Source organism: Lissotriton vulgaris, chromosome 5 (genome assembly GCF_964263255.1).
Source record: "Lissotriton vulgaris chromosome 5, aLisVul1.2, whole genome shotgun sequence".
NCBI classification, from domain to species: Eukaryota; Metazoa; Chordata; class Amphibia; order Caudata; family Salamandridae; genus Lissotriton; species Lissotriton vulgaris.
Genome location: NC_141693.1, coordinates 1,710,432,294 through 1,710,450,319, shown reverse-complemented (window position 1 = coordinate 1,710,450,319; position 18,026 = coordinate 1,710,432,294). Strand labels below are relative to the sequence as shown.

General features: G+C 44.1%; 1 protein-coding gene across 2 annotated transcripts in view; it reads left to right on the top strand.

Moving 5' to 3' along the window:
• The first annotated feature begins 2,933 nt into the window (after positions 1-2,933).
• The window catches only part of DBF4B (DBF4B-CDC7 kinase regulatory subunit), a 308,603-nt gene continuing 293,510 nt past the window's right edge, over positions 2,934-18,026 (top strand). For both annotated transcript variants that reach the window (XM_086923888.1, XM_086923889.1), the window contains exon 1: positions 2,934-3,020. The gene's annotated coding sequence lies outside the window, so the exon portion shown is untranslated. The remainder of the gene's footprint in view (positions 3,021-18,026) is intronic.

Sequence of the window (18,026 nt, the reverse complement as noted above, 5' to 3'; positions counted from 1 at the left end):
CAAACAATCCAGGTGTTCAGATTCAGTTTGTCCTCCCCAGGCGTTATAAAAGTTAATTACAAGTATGATACAACCCGGGGAGACTGACCATTCTATTGCTAAGATGTTTGGGGAACCTGAATTCAACTGATTAAAAGTCCCTACTAAATCTAAAGAAAAAAATGTAATGAGCCCCCCTTTTGCTCTCCCAGCGTTACTAGAACTTGCAGGTATTGTAAAGCTTAGGAAACCGTCTAAAGAAAAGGATAGTGAAGTATCCCAAGTTTCTTAAAGAGCTATAACCTTATGTTTGGAGATGTGTTTTATCCATGTTGGGTCTGTTTTTTTAGCTCTTATACCAGCAACATTCCAGGTCAGGAATGTGCATGGTAGTAAAGTCACCCTCTCAGGCTTAGCTATTATTGGTGTTACTACAGGTGCTGGTAGTCAATCATTTGTATTCAAGTCACTTAAGGGGTTAAAGCGGTTAATCAGGTCCATAGTTGGGCCTGTGTTGTAATGTGTAGATGTATTTTGTCTCGCTTTCCTAGTTACAGTTTGCCACCCATTTCCTGCTGGGACAGTGTTGGGGGGAGCCATCCTATGTGGGTTAAAACGAGTCTCTGGGGGATAAAAGAAACCTAATGGAACCGCCCTAAGACTGTCATTCTCCTTTATATCTGATCCATCCCAGAATAGGCTAGTCGGGCAATGATCATTATTAAAGTTTATCACCACACAATCACCTTTCACATTTTTAGTCCGTTTTCCCACCCATCCTACCCTTCTCGCTGCAATAATGCTGGAAGACGTATTTGATTCACCGCTACTTAGGTCATCACACCATTTTTTTGCTTTTCCTATAAGTGTGGGAGTAGACTCCACCTCACCTTGCCTTAACGGGGGCACCCCTAGGAATACAGCTACATAGGGTACTACCGCAGGGGGCAAATTTAGATGGATCTTGCTTTCCAAGTAGCTAGTTTCCCCTGATGTTAAGGGGACCTCCTGTCGGGTGGTAGGTATGAGTGGTTGGGGGACTTGTAGCCCTACGCTATCTGATTCCATAGGCTCAGTAGTGGCCACTAAAAGTGGTAATGGTAACTGCTGTTCACTGTGACATTCTAGGCCCTTTTTATTACCAATAGACATACTATCAAGTTTTCTTACTATATCGTCTATCAGAACACATTTTTTAGCAAGCCTTCGAGACATGTGTTCATAGTATCAACTATGTCCTTTGCAATTCCCACTAAAATGGGTTCAATTCATTCCTCAAAAAGAGCCTCAAGATGGTCCTTCAAGGACTCCTCCATCCCATTTCTGGCTTGTGGAAGTACCTCCCTTTTCTTTCTCTTTTTCGAGGACAATTTTGAGTTACCCAGTGGGTCCGGAGTCACAGTGGGTAGCAAAGTTTGGGATGCACAAGCTTGTGGTAAAGTGGAGACAGTAGCAGTAGTGGGTTTCATTATAATAACATCAGGCTCTAAGGGGATGGCTTGCACTTCGGGTAATACGGATGTGGAGGGGGACTTGGCTAATATGCCCAGTTCTTGCTGTGCTGTGGCGATTTCTTTAGTTAGAGCCCCCACCGCGGAGGTAAGGTAGGACATGATGGAATCAGATTGTTTTGCCACTTTTGCCTTCTTCCCACCATCGTCTGTGGTAGCTCCGTTTTTCCGCTTACCCATTTTTACAGGAAATGTACAGTGGGTGGCCCAGCCCTGCCTGGTCTTGCCGTGGACTGCCGTAGACTGTCCCGCCCTTGTCCCGGGATGCTCCCGCGCGCTCCCGCGTCGCGGGGAGAAGTCCTGTGGTTTATGCGCCGCCTGGCGCCAAAACGTGGTGTGCGGCTTCCGCCCGCTAGGGACTCTGGGGGTTGTAGTCTCTGCCCCCGCTGGATTCAGCACTGCGGCGGCGCTCGGTGACTGAGAGCGCCGCGGCTCCTTCCAGGCTCCTTTCTGGCTGTAAGCGGTCCCTTCCGCCAACGCTGCACCCCTGGTGAGTGCGCTGTGTCCCCCGCTCTGCCGGGGGAAGTCCTGTGGTTTATGCGCCGCCTGGCGCCAAAACATGGTGTGCGGCTTCCGCCCGCTAGGGACTCTGGGGGTTGTAGTCTCTGCCCCCGCTGGATTCAGCACTGCGGCGGCGCTCGGTGACAGAGAGCGCCGCGGCTCCTTCCAGGCTCCTTTCTGGCTGTAAGCGGTCCCTTCCGCCAACGCTGCACCCCTGGTGAGTGCGCTGTGTCCCCCTGTTAACTCTTTCGTGGCCACGTCACTATCACCTCTCTGTATTGTGAATATGCAAGAGCTTTACTGAATTCAGATCCAGTTATCTTTAGCCTATAACATAAACTGTCGGGATGAAGCTGTGGTAAACTATGGGTACGGCATCTTTTAATCTGATTACATAATACCAGTGTCACCAAAACGTTAAATTTAGAGTTGATTGCATGGGGGCGTAATTTATTTGTGGCTAATGATGGTGCTAGGGCCTTGTACTCATGTGTGCAGTAACCTGAGGTTTGCACTGTTTGCTCGGTGGTAGAGTTGTTGCGTTTCTTTTAAAGGAACTTTTAGCTATGCTGCGCTGCTGTATAATATGGCTAAAAGACAATTGTTTTCCCAATAGCTCGTGCATAGACGAGACGAGACATTGGTTTTGCCATAGCTTGTTCAAGTGTGTACTTTTTGGAAGCGTATGCTTTATTGTTTATAATTGTTGTTTATGCGAAAACCCATTCATACCGTTTGCTCAGAGCTTCTGAAGTGCTAGGGACTAAAAACTAAGCAGTTCTGATGTACTCAGCTAGCCGAGTCAGCTTTCTGTCCCCACCTCTCCCCCGCCTTCTTAACCTGCTCATACTGAACGCGTTGAAATTGTTTGGCTGCTTTGAGCTCCCGTCCCTTGTCTCTGACACGATATCCGGGGCGGGCCTTCAGGAAATTTAAACCTACAGTGAGAACCGGTGGTGAGAGTGAAAGGATTTGACGAAGGTGCAATGGAGATCGCCTCTGCTGAGGAATGAGGAACAACTCACTCAGGTGAGGAGAGATAAAGTGAGGGGAGCTTGTGAGTGCTTGGACACCCGCCAAGCTTCCCCCTTTCGCTGACCAGTGTGGGTGGGCTCGCAGACATTCTACACAGTGTGCGGATGTGCATGCCAAATTACAGACCAAAGGCACCCATACTAGGCGAGGAGAGTACGGAGAGGCTCGCAGCCTAAAAAAGCAAAAGGGGGCCTTAGACCAGGGCCACAAAAGTCGCAGCGCATAAGGGTGGCGCTTCCTACGAGAAGGAACCGTGCGCAGTCGCATTAAGCAAGGTATGTGTGAAAGAGAAAACACATTTCAAGCCCCTGTCCAGAACGTGGATATGTGAGGAAAGTCGAAGGAAGCTCCCTAGTCATGAGATAAATTATTCCCGGGGACAACAGCATAAACAAATAGAGAAAGGGGGGCTGTTCTCAGCAGGAAGTGGGGCAGGCGTTATATAAAAATGTTACTGATGGACTAAAGTATAGAACAAGGCTTCTGAAAATCTGGTAGTTTATGGGAACTCACACGAATTATTAAACACATGCTGCGGAGGAGCCGCAAGACAACTTTGAGTCCTTGCAGTGCTATAGATACTGAAGGAAACTGCGTAAGAGCATTGTCATCCTAGGGAGTTTGTGGGCCCTGGCAAGACGTACTTTGGGGTCTCTCCTTAGAGTAATTTTTAACTTTACTACCCATGTCCTACTAATCAAGCCTGTATGATGCCAAGCAGTACTAAATCAGATATCACACAAAAAAGTTGCAGTATGTCTTGCCCGGGACACACGACAGAAATAGAGGTAGATAGAACGATGTTTAGATGGACAAATAGAAATAAGTCAGAAGGTGGAGGCTATAGGCAATTCCCCCCCCCCCCCCCCCCCCCCTATGCTCCTGATTTATAATCTCTCTGCCTAAGAGCATGTCATCTCCCACTCTATTCACCTTTATTTGCTCAGTCATTATAGGTCAAAGAAAGTGAAGGCGCTATGAATTTATACCCCATTTGTCGATAAACACGCAGACGGGGAACCAAGATGTAGCGAAACCATTACTTATGTTTGCTGCTGCGCAGTATCTGCATGTTACTTTCTTAACCTTCGGAAGCTATGATACCGAGGCCTATCGCTAACTTAAAAACGGTATAATTTGCGTAACACTCTAACATTGGACTTCTTTCAGAACCTTTCTCAGTGAATAGTTGAATAGGGCGTGGCGGCAGTTTGGCCTACCTAGAACGCGTAGTAAATAAGGCTCGGGTATGGTCTTGTAGTGACCGCTTTAAAGATTCAGCGACTCTTGGTAAGTGGTGAGTAGTAGTTTATTTTACAGCACATCGAGAGGGAGCTGCCAGCCACGCTACCTTCAACTCATTCAGTCTTGCCCCTCCCCCCCCATCTCCCCACATTTCATGACATGTCACGTACAGGCCTCGGCATATCCTAACAAGCATTTACGATGCAATGGTTTCGCCTTTGAAAAAGTTAGCACTATTGGCATTGTAAATGACAAAATTTGTATTTGTGTTGGTTTTGAAAACAGATAAATGGCATTGTCATTTACATTGCCATTAGCTTAATCTCTCGCAAATGTGAGACCTATTGCATTTGCACCCACACATACACACTGGCAGGAACAGTGGGTGGCGAAAGCTGCAGTGGCCTTTTGAGAAATATCTTGGGCCCTGCTAATTACGTTTCTTTTATTTATTTTCTATGCAAATTAAGAACTGTGTCCCTACAACACCTGTCGTCTCGTGGTTCCAAAGTCAGCGAATAAGGCAACGCTCTGGTATATAGCTTGGAGATCATCAAAATTCACAGATGACAAAGCTTTGAAAGAAAAAGTATATACACGATACACAGTGACTCAGCAGAAGAAACGCAAAGATCTCTCTAGCAAACAGTGCCAGCCTTCTGACAAAATCCCTTCTTCTTCAACACACTCATTCTATGGACACCCCCCCCCCCCCCCCCCCCAATGCTCAGCTGCACTTAGACCACAAGAACCAACAGATTCTGCATAATATACATCGAAATACCTCCGAGCTAACTACTCAACAAACATCAACAGTGCCCGTAATCAGTAAACAACAAAGGTTCAGTCTATCCCAGCTGGTGAAAGTTCCTGCTCACACATCTTGCTACCCCATAAACTTCACGTTTGAGTGTCACATGATGTCCTGAAACGATCCCCAGCCAACAAATACAATACCAATGCCACAAATAAGGAGCTTCACCAACCCACAACCACACATAATCATGTAACATCAACACACACCCCTCATCCAAACCATCTTAAGAAAAGGACTTTTCTGCCTCATTATAACTCCAAGCACATAATACAACCAGCTTGTAAACCACAAACAGGATTTAGGCTAAATCGTGATAATCTCTGATAATTAACAGACTCCCTCACTCGGCTGCTTCCTAAATGGAAACTTAAACAGATACCCAGTGGCTGATTTGTCCAAAGTAAAACCAGAAAACCTTGGTTAAGTGTTTAAGCCACGATTAGCATAACTGATCGTTTAGCAGATATATTCGATTTTACGAATCCTCTTTTTTTTTTTTTTCTTCTACACTATCGCATGCGAAAGCACTTCGAAATGCGCAACGTCAGAATACCAGCTGTACACAAACCTATTGTTTGATTTAATACGTAGTAGTAAGGTTCGATCTGTAAGAATCCAGGTCGCATACAGGGGTGAGTCACATGACTCCTAACTTGCCTCATATTTCACTAATGAAACTGTCGCCAGGGTGGGGGCGGGGCAGGAACTGTTCTAAGCTCACTTTTGATAAGTACTCCACAGTGCTGTAATGTGACCTAATAATATCAAAGCCTCGACCTGTTTAATACCTTTTTTTAAAATTTTCATTTTGAAGAGAAGAGACTTGCATACTTTACATGTGTGCACATGGGGAATATTTTATGGCTTGATGCGTGCGTGGGCTCTAAGAGCCAAGCCTGAGCCTTCACTCGACTCGCCCTGTTAATGTGTCGGCTCTCCCGCCTCTAATTCCTAGCTGTACTATTAGACCTGTTCAGTTCTACCTAACTCAACAATTCCGTATATTACTAGCGGGTATTTGAACAGTGGCCAGGGCGGGATCTGTAGCCTTTAAAGCGCGTGGCTTACATCTATGTTCAAAGTAAATCTAAAACTAGCCGTGAACAGAGACAGCACAAATCCAGACTGAGAAAACATCTGTCCAAGGAGCCAAATCAGGGTTAAAAGAGTTACACGGACAGCGGGAGGGGGGGGGGATGAACGGGCTCACGGACAGCGGGAGGGTGGCGGATGAACAGGCTCACAGACAGCGGGAGGGGGGGGCGGACAGCAGTAGGGTTAACGGGCTCACGGACAGCGGGAGGGGGGCGGATGAACAGGCTCACAGACAGCGGGGGGCGGACAGCGGGAGGGTTAACGGGCTCACGGACAGCGGGAGCGGGCGGGCACACGGACAGCGGGAGGGGGGACGGAGGAAGGCAGGACAGCAGCAAGCACTCACCAGAGGTCGGGGCAAATGACAAAATAAAAGGGTGCCCAAAAATAAAAAGTAAACGCCCACTGCCGCAATGACGTTGTCAAAGGGGCAGGATGCGAAAAATCGCCGGGAACGCCCACCAATCGCCTCGCTGAAAGACGGACGCCTCTCTTCTAATGGCTAGCCTCCATTTATGGAGCTAGCCAATGGAACAGAGAGGCGGGACTTTTGTCCATACTAGCAAACAAAAGTTTTCTCCTTGCGCGAAAGTCGGCGAGGCGAAACCTAAAAATGTTACCAGGTCTGCTGGTCTAGTGACTAGAATAATCTACTTAACCCAACTATAATGCGATTAACCCATAAACTCATCTCAAATTGTGTGATCCTAGGAAAATAATTCATTTCAGTCAACTGTTTTCTTCATTACCACATACTATACTATATGTGTGTTCAGCATGTGTGCTGTACAAAAATATTTTATTTGATTTAATAAGCTAAACATCTGCTTCATGTATAATAAAAATCTAAGCCACTTGGGTACACATGAACCCTGACTTGTCTCCTCTTCGTTCACTAATAGAACTTTCATCAGAGCGGGGGCAGGGATAATTCTCAGTTCATATTTAAAAACCCTCTCTTTTAATAGATCACTAAGGTATGATGCCGTAGCGCACTGTCATTTACAGACATTTTCAAATGAAATGGCTGCCAACTTTTATCACTCCCATGCAGTTGTATTGATGCAATCAATATTTGGAAATCTGGTTTCAGCAAATATTTATCACTTGCACATCACCAAGCAAAATATTCTAATTGGTTTTGATCACAATAAAACCTTTATTTCCGTCTCACTTTAGAATTGATAAAGTGCTTTTCTAACTACTGAAACCTTTGTACTGTTCATTTACAAGCTATTTGAATGTTGTATGCCCAGCAAGACTGTCAGACATTTCACTTTACAAAATCCTCTAACTTTTGCAGTCGGAGGAAAAAAAAGTAAACACCAGTCTTCAGGATAAAATAAGCAGTGATTTGTCAGAAAACATAGCCTGAAGTGTGAATTCTGTATTTAAACCCACAGCAAATTTAACTAGATAAAAATAAGATTTAAAGGCATCTTTATTGCTCATTCACTTTGTGAATGACCAGAACACCTGCTTTTGCCAGCTCGTCAGACAGGGCCAGTAGGCCCTAAAATGTGCTTGTGTGATAACATCTGACTCTCCATAGTGAGCGAGTAGAGATCTCGAGGCCTGACTTAGATGCAACACATCTCCCTACTTAACAATACAACAGAAAAAATATATGAAAAGGCAAAAGAATGCCTACAACAAATTAATCCTAATCAAAGATAAATATAAAAACTGCATACGTAGCAAGTATAAACATTTTGAAGGCACATAACCGTGAGATAGAAGAATTAGTACATCTTATAATCTTTGAACTACTTAGGAGAGCTCCAAATTCATTCCAGACATGGTTACTGTACAGCAGAAAGAAAAGTCCCTACAACTCTTCTAGAATGTTGGATTGTATCTTAAGTAAGAAATGAAATGGAAATGAAAAATTATATTTATATAGCGCCAGACTACCCGGAGGCCTCGCAGCGCTTACATTGATTGCTAAGGCGGGCTACCAGGGAAGTAAGACATTCTGCCATCCTATTAACCTTCTTGAGATTTCACACATCCTATTGCTCAAAAACACAGTATATGGATTCACCTGCAAAGGTGAACGCTTGATGCTGGTCTAACAGCAGGTGCTCGCCTCTCGATGCAATCTGCTGAGTAGAATACACACCGGCAGTCAATACGGATACTGTCAGGGTTCGTCACTTGTCGCCAATGTAGAGTCCTCTTCAAAGAAGCACAGACTCTTGGTGAGTGGTGAGCAGTCGTTTATTTGTACAGCACAACAAGAGGGAACCAACATTCACACCAGTTCTAACTCATTCAGAACCCCTATAGGAAATTGCCCCTTTTTACATGGTTACCACCCACTTTTTGCCTGGTATCTGGTGCAATTTTGACTAAGTGTGCCGGGTTCCTGCTAACCAGATCCCCAGCACCAGTGTTCTTTCCCTAAACTGTACGATTGGTAAACCCTTTGGGGTCTCTAGTAAGTGGTACTCCTAGTACCTATGGCATTGGACCTAAAGAGGGTCCCTAAGGGCTGCAGGATGAATTATGCCATCCTAACAGACCCTCGCCATTCTAATGCAAGCTGCCATCGCAGCGTGCATGTCTTGGTGCAGAGAAAGTCGAAATGGCACACACCCTGTGTGCTGTTCCTGCCAGCACTACATGTGGTATAGGTAAGTCACCTCTGTGGCAGTCCTTACAGCCCTAAGGCAGGATACGCTATACCCATGTGAGGGCATATCTACGTGAGTGGATATGTCCTGGTGATATCGAAGTTCACCCTTAGATATTACCAGTGGAAGCCATAACGCGTATTGGGGTTGTACTCCCGTCACTATGAGTTCCCCAGCTACTTGATGGATTCACTGTGCCCCAAGGTGTTTGTTACCAAACACATAACCTCAATAAACCCACACTGATACCAGTGCTGAATTTATTAATAAATGCAAACAGGGGGCACCTTAGCGGTGCACCCTGAAAATCTGTAGACTACTAGTGTATTGACTGGCTGGTCTCTACCAGCAAGCCACCATAGACAGATTTCTGACCTCCTGAACTGAGAGCCTTGCTTTCGGAGGACAGGAATAAACCTAATCTGGGCGGAGATGTTCACAGCTCCGCCAAGCAGGAAGGACATTCCAGGGCGGGAAGCTTCAAAGGTCCTTCTGCCTTTGTTATAGGACCCAGGGCCTCACCAGGTAGTGAAGGCTCCCACCCCCTTGTTCTGACCCCACCTTATGGTGGCAAGACAGGTGGGCAAATTAGTTTGATTAGAAGGTGTTCCCACATTCAGCCAGCACCACCCCTAGGGTGGGCCAGCTGATGTGGACCCCATTTTTCAAATTCCTCCATGTTGTTTTGGCAGCAGTTAGCCTTCTGGGGTCAGGGTTATGCCCACTTCCCAGAGGGATTGGCCATATAGAGGGTGTAGACACCTAAAGGTCGTAGGCCCATTGGCTACTACCTGTAACTCCCCATAACACTCCTAAATTGAGTAGTTCGGTGGCACCCCTGAACTCAAGAACTGAGATTTAATGGAACAACAGGAGGACGAAGAAGAGTCCTTGCCTGGCGAAAAAACTGCATTAGAACTTTTGACTTTTATGTGAAACCCTGCTGTTGTCAGCCCTCTCCCGACAGTCTGACTCCTCCTGCAAGCTGGAGCACTACCAAAGCCTTAGGTAGTGTGCCAACAATTCAACAAACGCCAAAAGTCTCCCATGGAGTAGAAGAGCTACTCCCCTTTAGTCTGCAGGCACCAACAAGCATAGTCTGGTCCACTGCCTTGCAGCTCCCTGGCCCGACCGACGCTGCAGATGACCAGGAGAAGGTACTCGTGCTCTGGAAGGTCGGATGTGTCTCCCCACCGAATGTGAAGACACCAGGATGTAGTGTATTGTTGTTCTTGATTGTTCTATTCTCGTGCTAATTGTCCTTATCTAGTGTGCGCATGTATGAGCACATGCACAGAATGTACACATGTATTCTTTTGAATGTAAGGGCGCCTCCAGAAGCCAGGTGTCCGTTGTGATGGTCAGTTGCTGCTTGGACTCCTGGCTGATGAGGCGTTCCTCCTGTGTTTGGAAACCTACCAATAAACTTCTCTTGGAATATATTCCTTCGCCGGAATCTTATTAAGACTTTTAGTCTTCTACATATTGGCGACGAGGATGGGATTTCATCGCATCTTCAGATCACCGACATCGCAGTCTTCGCCTGGAACTCTGGGATACGCGTGGAATTCTGGGATTCACGTATCACGCTTACGACGCTACGCATTACGCATGACGGCCATTTTTGTGAAGTCTGAAGCTTCAACCATTGGCACTTGCGCTTTACCGATGATTCACACTTCTTGTTTTATTATCTGCGTGTGACCCCCCCTCGGCGATTCACACGCCTCACAGACAAGTGTCAACAGCTGTTGTTAGAAGCTGTATTTCAAGCCATTAACGAAGCCTTTTACTTTTCCGCAAATCGTGTCTTTGTGCAGGTTTTATATTTTACTTTTATGAAAGAAGTCTTGCACTTTCATTTATTTGCTAGTTCTAATATTGCATTCTACTTGTGTGAAATAAGCCTTGCATTTTCCTTTATTTGCTAATTCTATTATTGCACAGCCTGTATTTTCTTTTCTTGCTTTTCTGTTTAATATTCATAACATGGCTTCTGTTAGGGAAGTCACTCAACCCCCTCCTTTCCTAGAAAAACCGGGAAAGCCTACTCTGTTATGGTCTGAGTGGTTTGGCTTATTTGAAAATCACATTTTGGCAATTGACGCATCTGATTATTCCCCTCCTAGGAAGTTTGCTCTTCTCTTTGGCAGTCTTGGGTTAGCTGCTCAACACATTTTTAAGAGTCTGGTACCCATTCCACCTCCAGTCGCTGATTCAGGAGATAGCGAGTGGAATGTTTATATAGAGGCTATTGCCAGATTAAAAAAACAGTTTGAGGAGTCTCCTAATATCATGCTGGAGAGGCACAATTTCTATAAAAGAAAGCAAAAGGAGGATGAAAAAATTGATGAATATATTTCGGCATTAAGGGTGTTAGCGATTACTTGTGATTTTGGCCCTTTGCTAGATAATTATATTCGTGATCAATTCGTATTCAATTGTTCATCTACCAAGGTCAAAGAAAGAATTCTCAGTTGTAAGAATCCATCGTTATCTGAAGTTATTGACCTTAGCCTTAGTATTGAAAGATCAATAACTTCTACCAAAGCCATGTCAGTAGATACCGCCACCAAGGTTAATTTTATTTCAGATGAATCTGAAGAAGGTCTATATGCTGTTTCTAGTAAAGAAATTAAAGAGAAATGGCAAAGTAAAACTAATGGTAACCTGAATAAACAAAATTATTGTTTTAGGTGTGGATCCAAATTTCACATTGGGAATTTTAAAGGGTGTCCTGCCATGAATAAACGCTGTGTTTTGTGCAAAAAAGTGGGGCATTTTCAAAAGGTTTGCAGGTTCCAAAAGAAATCTGTTAAGGTCAACTGTGTGGACATGGATGAATGCTGTGACAACCTGGATAATCTGATGTTAATGGTGGAGTGTGAGGATTCCGAACCTATTAAAGGGCCTTTATGTGAAGCAATAATTGACAATATTAAGTTACAAGTAATGGCAGACTCTGGAGCTCCCATTACTATTCTCAGAGACTCTACATTTTTTGATAAATGGGGAAATGATATGAAATTAAATCAATCTGATGTTAACTCAAAAGCTTTCGGTGAGAAATATATTGACATGTTAGGCTTTTTCTCAGCTAACGTTCAAGTCCTAGGTAGATCCATCGTTACAAAGGTCTATGTGGCAATTAAAGGGAAAGATATTGTGGGTTGGAAGGACCTCGCTAAGATGGGCTTATATCTTGTCCCGGGTGATGAGAATCCAATTAAAGTGCGAGATTTCCCTATCTGTTTTGTGGAGGATGCAAAAATTGATAGAGCTGACCTTTTAAATGAGTTTAAAAATGTGTTTAGCAACAAAATTGGCCTGGTGAAGGGGGCGGAACACAAGATTAGACTTATTCCGGGTGCATCTCCTGTTTTCCATAAGGTTCGCCCTGTTCCTCTTAGTGTCAGGGCTGAACTTAAAAAGATGCTTGAGGATTTGGTTAAAGACAAAATTATAGAACCTTCAGAATCCTCTCAATGGGTTGCGCCCATCGTCGTAGCGCGCAAGAAAAATAATGAGATCAGACTATGTGCGGACCTCAGGGGTCTCAATAAAAACATTAAAATTGACTGTCATCCCCTCCCAAAAATTCAAGAGCTGTTAGCAAATCTAGGTGGAGCTAGATGGTTTTCATTGTTGGACTTAAAGTCCGCTTACCATCAGATTCCCTTGTCTAAAGATTCTCAGGAGTTGACAACCTTTGTTACCCCATTCGGAGCTTTTAAGTTTCTGAGGCTTCCATTCGGGTTAGCTTCAGCAGCTAGCGTTTTTCAAAGGTTAATGGACTCTTTGTTTGGGGAGCTGGTGGGGGTACAAGCATATTTGGATGACATTTTGATTTTTGCAAAGACAATGGATGAACATAATATCCTACTAAAAAAAGTTTTGTCCATTCTGGGAAGTAGAGGTATGACCGTCAGGGAGGACAAATGCAAGTTCGGGGTGTCCGAATTGGAGTACTTGGGTCATTCAATTTCGGAATCTGGCATTAGACCTAAATTTTCTGTGGTTAGGGCTCTGATGGAAGCTAAACCTCCAAGTGATAAGGATGCTCTGCGTTCATTTTTGGGTCTGGCTGAGTACTATGCCAGGTTCGTGGAAGGGTACGCTCAGGTGGTGGAACCACTGCGGTTACTCCTTAAAAAAGGTCAAAGGTTTGTTTGGACCAAAGATTTAGATGAGACTTTTGTTAAAGTCAAGGATTTGATTGTCTCTGCACGTTCCCTTCAGGCGTTTAGGGATGATTCCATGTGCATTATTGCGGTAGATGCAAGCATGAAAGGTCTTGGAGCTGTGTTATGTCAACAGGTAGAGGGCAAAGAACACACTGTAGCCTTTGCCTCTAGATCCTTGAAGGATTTTGAAAAGCACTACAGCACAATTGAGAGGGAGGCGTTGGCCTGTGTGTGGGCGGCTCAAAAGTTTAAGATGTACATCTGGGGTCGCAAGTTTGTGATTTTATCTGATCATAAACCCCTTTCATTTATTTTTAGCAAAGTCTCTGGTACTAATAGTCTTTCTCCTAGACTAACTAGACTGGTCTCTAAACTTCAGGAATTCAACTTTGAATTAAGGCACATTGCTGGGGGGAAAAACTTCAGAGCAGATTGCTTGTCCAGGATGTTGATGGACAAAGATGATGAGGATGACATGGTGGAGGAAGACGCGGAGTGTGTGTCAGTGGTGGACGCTGTTGAGGAATGGAATTCCGTTGTGTCTGAAAAGGATTGGAAGGAGGCTAGTGAAAAGGATGGTATTTTGTCACAAGCTTTGAAGTTTTCTGCTAATGTTTGGCCAGAAGTTAGAAATCTATCTGGGGATCTAAAGAATTTTGCTCAAGTGGCAGAGGAACTTTCAGTTAAGGATGGAGTTTTACTGAGAGGCGACAAATTCGTTCCTCCCAGTGGATTAAGAAACACTATTGTCAAGTTAGCCCATGAGGGTCACCTTGGTGTGACCAAGACTTGTATGAGAATCAAAGCTCATTATTGGTGGCCGGGTATTGATTCCCAAGTAAGAGCTACTGTTGACAATTGTGAGGAATGTTTGTTGTCTGATAAACATTGGAAGACTCATCAGGCCCCATTACAACCTTCTCAATTTCCGGGGACGGCTTGGGAGAAGGTCGCTTTAGATTTCTCTGGTCCGTATAAAGTACTCCCGGAAGGGAAGAGGTAACTTATTTTAGCAATCGATTATTTCTCAAAGTGGATGTATTATAGGTTCGTAGAGGCTCCGGATTCAGATAATACCATTTGTTTTCTGGAAAGATTGTTCCTGTTGGAAGGAGCTCCTCGAATCTTGGTGACCGACAATGGGACCCATTTTGTCTCAGACAAAATGTGTACATTTTTGAAAATCCACGATGTAAAGCAGTTGAAGGTGGCGCTTTATTCGCCCTCTTCTAATGGACTGGTGGAGCGTGGTAATAAGGTTTTGAAAGAAGGAATTCAAACGGCCCTAGCGTCTGGTGTGGATGTTTTTAAGTTTTTGGAAAAGAAGATTTGGAATTATAATGTCTCTCCTCATTGTACGACTCAAGTGCCCCCTTTTCAATTGTTGCGGGGTAGGGAACTTCATTCTCCCTTATTTCCTGCTTGGTTAAAGAAGGTGGAGGGCAACCAATTTTCTTCAATTAGGGATAACATTGACTTTTCAGTTAAACAGAAGCAGGCAGTAATGAAAGAGAATTTTGACAGGGCAAAGAACGTGAAGGACGTTCAAATGTTGGTGGGGGATTGGGTTATGATCAAAAAACCCTACAAAGTTGCGAAGGGTTTATCTATGTTTTCAAGCCCTGTTCAAATTCTTAAGGTCAGCAAGAATGCTGTTTTTCTGGGGGACAAAGGCTGGTGGAACGTGAGACAATTGGCAAAACTGACTGCAGATCAAGTGGCCCTCATTTCTAGGAGGAAAAATTTATCTACTCAGGAGGGATGTGATTGGTCACATTGGTTACATCCAAATGTGGTTCAATCAAATGTTGGTTTAATACCCACTCAATCAAATGTTGGTTTAATTCCTACTTCTTTTACTTCCTCTAAAGATTCCTTTCCTACACAAGGTTCTGTGGTTTCTCCTGCAGTTCCTTCTTGTAGTCGCAGTGGTCGTATCAGAAAACCCCCTGCAAGATATAACGAATTTATTTCCTTTTAGATTGCATTTGTTTTCTATTTTTCTGTATTTTTGTATAAGGGGGAAGGTGTTGTAGTGTATTGTTGTTCTTGATTGTTCTATTCTCGTGCTAATTGTCCTTATCTAGTGTGCGCATGTATGAGCACATGCACAGAATGTACACATGTATTCTTTTGAATGTAAGGGCGCCTCCAGAAGCCAGGTGTCCGTTGTGTATGGTCAGTTGCTGCTTGGACTCCTGGCTGATGAGGCGCTCCTCCTGTGTTTGGAAACCTACCAATAAACTTCTCTTGGAATATATTCCTTCTCCGGAATCTTATTAAGACTTTTAGTCTTCTACACAGGACCAACCAGAGCCATGCAGCACTGACTCCTGTGGTACCGGATGCCCTGCACCAAATGCTGATAGTTATTACCCAGTCCTGAATCTTACTGTGCCAGAAACAAGCAGCCGTTAAGACATCCAAATCACTGACACCCACTTTGAGAGTGGGCAAGCTGACTTGATTTCTCTTTCCAGCTGTTTGTCCCTGACTGAGAGGTATATCTTTGCACACCAGCCCAGCTGACCAAACCACTCTGCTCCAAAGCCCTCAGGCCTGGGTCCCAACAAACTAGCTGTGCCCCCATGCTCCCAGACCCCTTGCAACCTGAGCCTCCGTTTGGGAACCCTCAGACCTGCCCGCAAGTCCCTGTGTGCAGCCTCTTTTTAGGTATCCCCCTTCATAGCACATAAGCCTCACCAGCACCCTGCTCCTGGTAGAACCTGCTGGTAATACTTTGAACTTTGGCCCACTACTACTCTGATGCCAGAAGGTGAACCCCTGAAACCGACTTTACCTACCTTTATGCATCTTGGAGTTTTCCTCCCGTAGGATTGCATTAGGTGTAAAAGTGCACGTTTAAACCCTTTAACACCTTGGCTGCTAGGTGTTTTCCCCTCCTGTGCTGGAAATGGCTCTTCCCCTGTATTCATGACGAGCTCAGCTCGTCATCAGCACACGACACCCGTGGGTGATGACGAGCTGAGCTCGTCATCAGCATCGAAAGGGTTAATTACCTGGGCATATTTTTATCAAACTGTACTTACATTGAAACTAAGTTATTGTGTTTGAAGTGTATATAAAAAGTGTTTTTTTTTCAATATTGGACTTGGATGTATTCTTTGTGTCTCATTTATTGCCTCTGTGAGTACAAGAAATGCTTAGCACTACCGTCTGATAATCCTAACTGCTCGCCCATACTACCACAAGAGTGTTGGTATTATCTACTTTAGCCTCTGTAAACCAATTAGGGACCCACTGGATTCTTTGCACAGTGTACTTTGTTTTACTACACTATATAGAGAGGCAGTGTCCCACACCCCCGCCCCCTCCCTAGTCTTCCCACATTCCATGACCTGTACACATTCCTCATCACTTAGATGCAACAGTACTCTAAAAATGTTTCATTCAAACTTGTAATAGTGCTTAGGTTAGAGGAGTTGGTGAAAAGTGTAAGAACGGACAAATTTGTTCTTATGAGTACTTGTGTATCGTCCACTTATTGGAATGGGGGACCCAATGTTTTGCTGAAATTTAAACCGGCTGTCAGTTTTTATAACTCTTGGCGGTAGTGAGTTCCAATGCTCCACTATCTGGATTAAGAATGTCTGCCTGTGGAAACCTTTTTTTTTTTTTTTTTTTTTTTGAAGGAAGGGGTGTTGTTACCCAAGAGCAAAGTGTTCTACTTTAGTACTAGGTATGGATTTTATGCTAAAGGTAAAGTGGCCCTGTGACATTAATCACTCACTATGTGGTGTGCTTTGTTTTAGTCCTACCTCTAGCTAAAGGCAGTCAGTGAGATGGTAGTCCTGAAATGTAGTTTCAGAAGTTGGCTGCTAACTGTGTTGTGGGTTTTATTTAGTCTGTGAATGAGGCAGGACAAAGCTCGAAGACATAGTGTTGGCATAGGCAAGATTGGAAGGCTTTAAAGTGATGGCGGTTTGTACTTCTTAAAAGAACCTTGCGTAAGGAAGTATTTAACATGGGGACAACATTCTATAGAAGGATAATTTGGCATAGTTGCCACATTTTCAGATTGCTTCTGTGTGCCGTTTCTTTGGTTTCAGTTAGCGTATAGCCTACATTTGGCTGTTAGATGTGCAACATCTTGATTCACGCTTTCCTGTGAGCAGTTCAAAGCAATGACCCGTATTTGAGTACCTTCCAGTGAGTTTTTCTAGTACCATGTTTAGATATATCCCACGACAATGAACGTACACATAACACAAGCTCTACTTGGTGTTGCTAATTTGTGCTAGTAGTAACCGCTCAATCAGTAATAATTTTGTTGTGACCAAGTAGAATTGAACATGTTTCTATTCTGAGAAAATTAGACTGAATTGAATATTAATAGAGCTGTAGAAAGGATAGTTTTCAGAGTGTCTCAATCACACATGTTCTTCCCTTTACACTTTCCTCTGCAGTGTTTCATTCTGTTAGCAACTTAGGGCATTTTTCTCCTCCCATCTTGGTGAATCCTTCATCTGCATATCTCACAAGACACCTCCTTCAGTTTTACCAATTTTTTTTTCTGTCTTCCTGCATGTACTGTCTTGTATCATCCCTTTAGCTATGCTCGCTTACTCTTCTGTAAATACAGCATTTTACTTTCCTTAGTTGGGTGATGTCAGTATTTCTACAGCTGTGTATCACATTCACCTAAAATGGTAATTGCAATTGGCACATGTGATTATGTGTACTCTGGAGGTGGGGTATGGACTGGATGAGTGTGTAGTCGAACCACCCAAGAGGCTGTGTGAGAAACTTGCACTGACTATAGTTTCAACTTCAGAGCTCTCAATCGTGCCCAATCATGCACACCCATCTATAATGTGAACTTACCCAGAAACCTAGAGATGACTGCATCGCTGATGTAGATTATTTTAAGGGAAGAGTTTATCATAATTTTGTGTACTCTGTAGAGGCCAATAATTAAATGAGCATGTGGTCTGAATACGTTGTCTGAGTCACCACAGGCAATTTGCTAAGCTCTTACTGTTATCCTCAACTCCAGAACTCT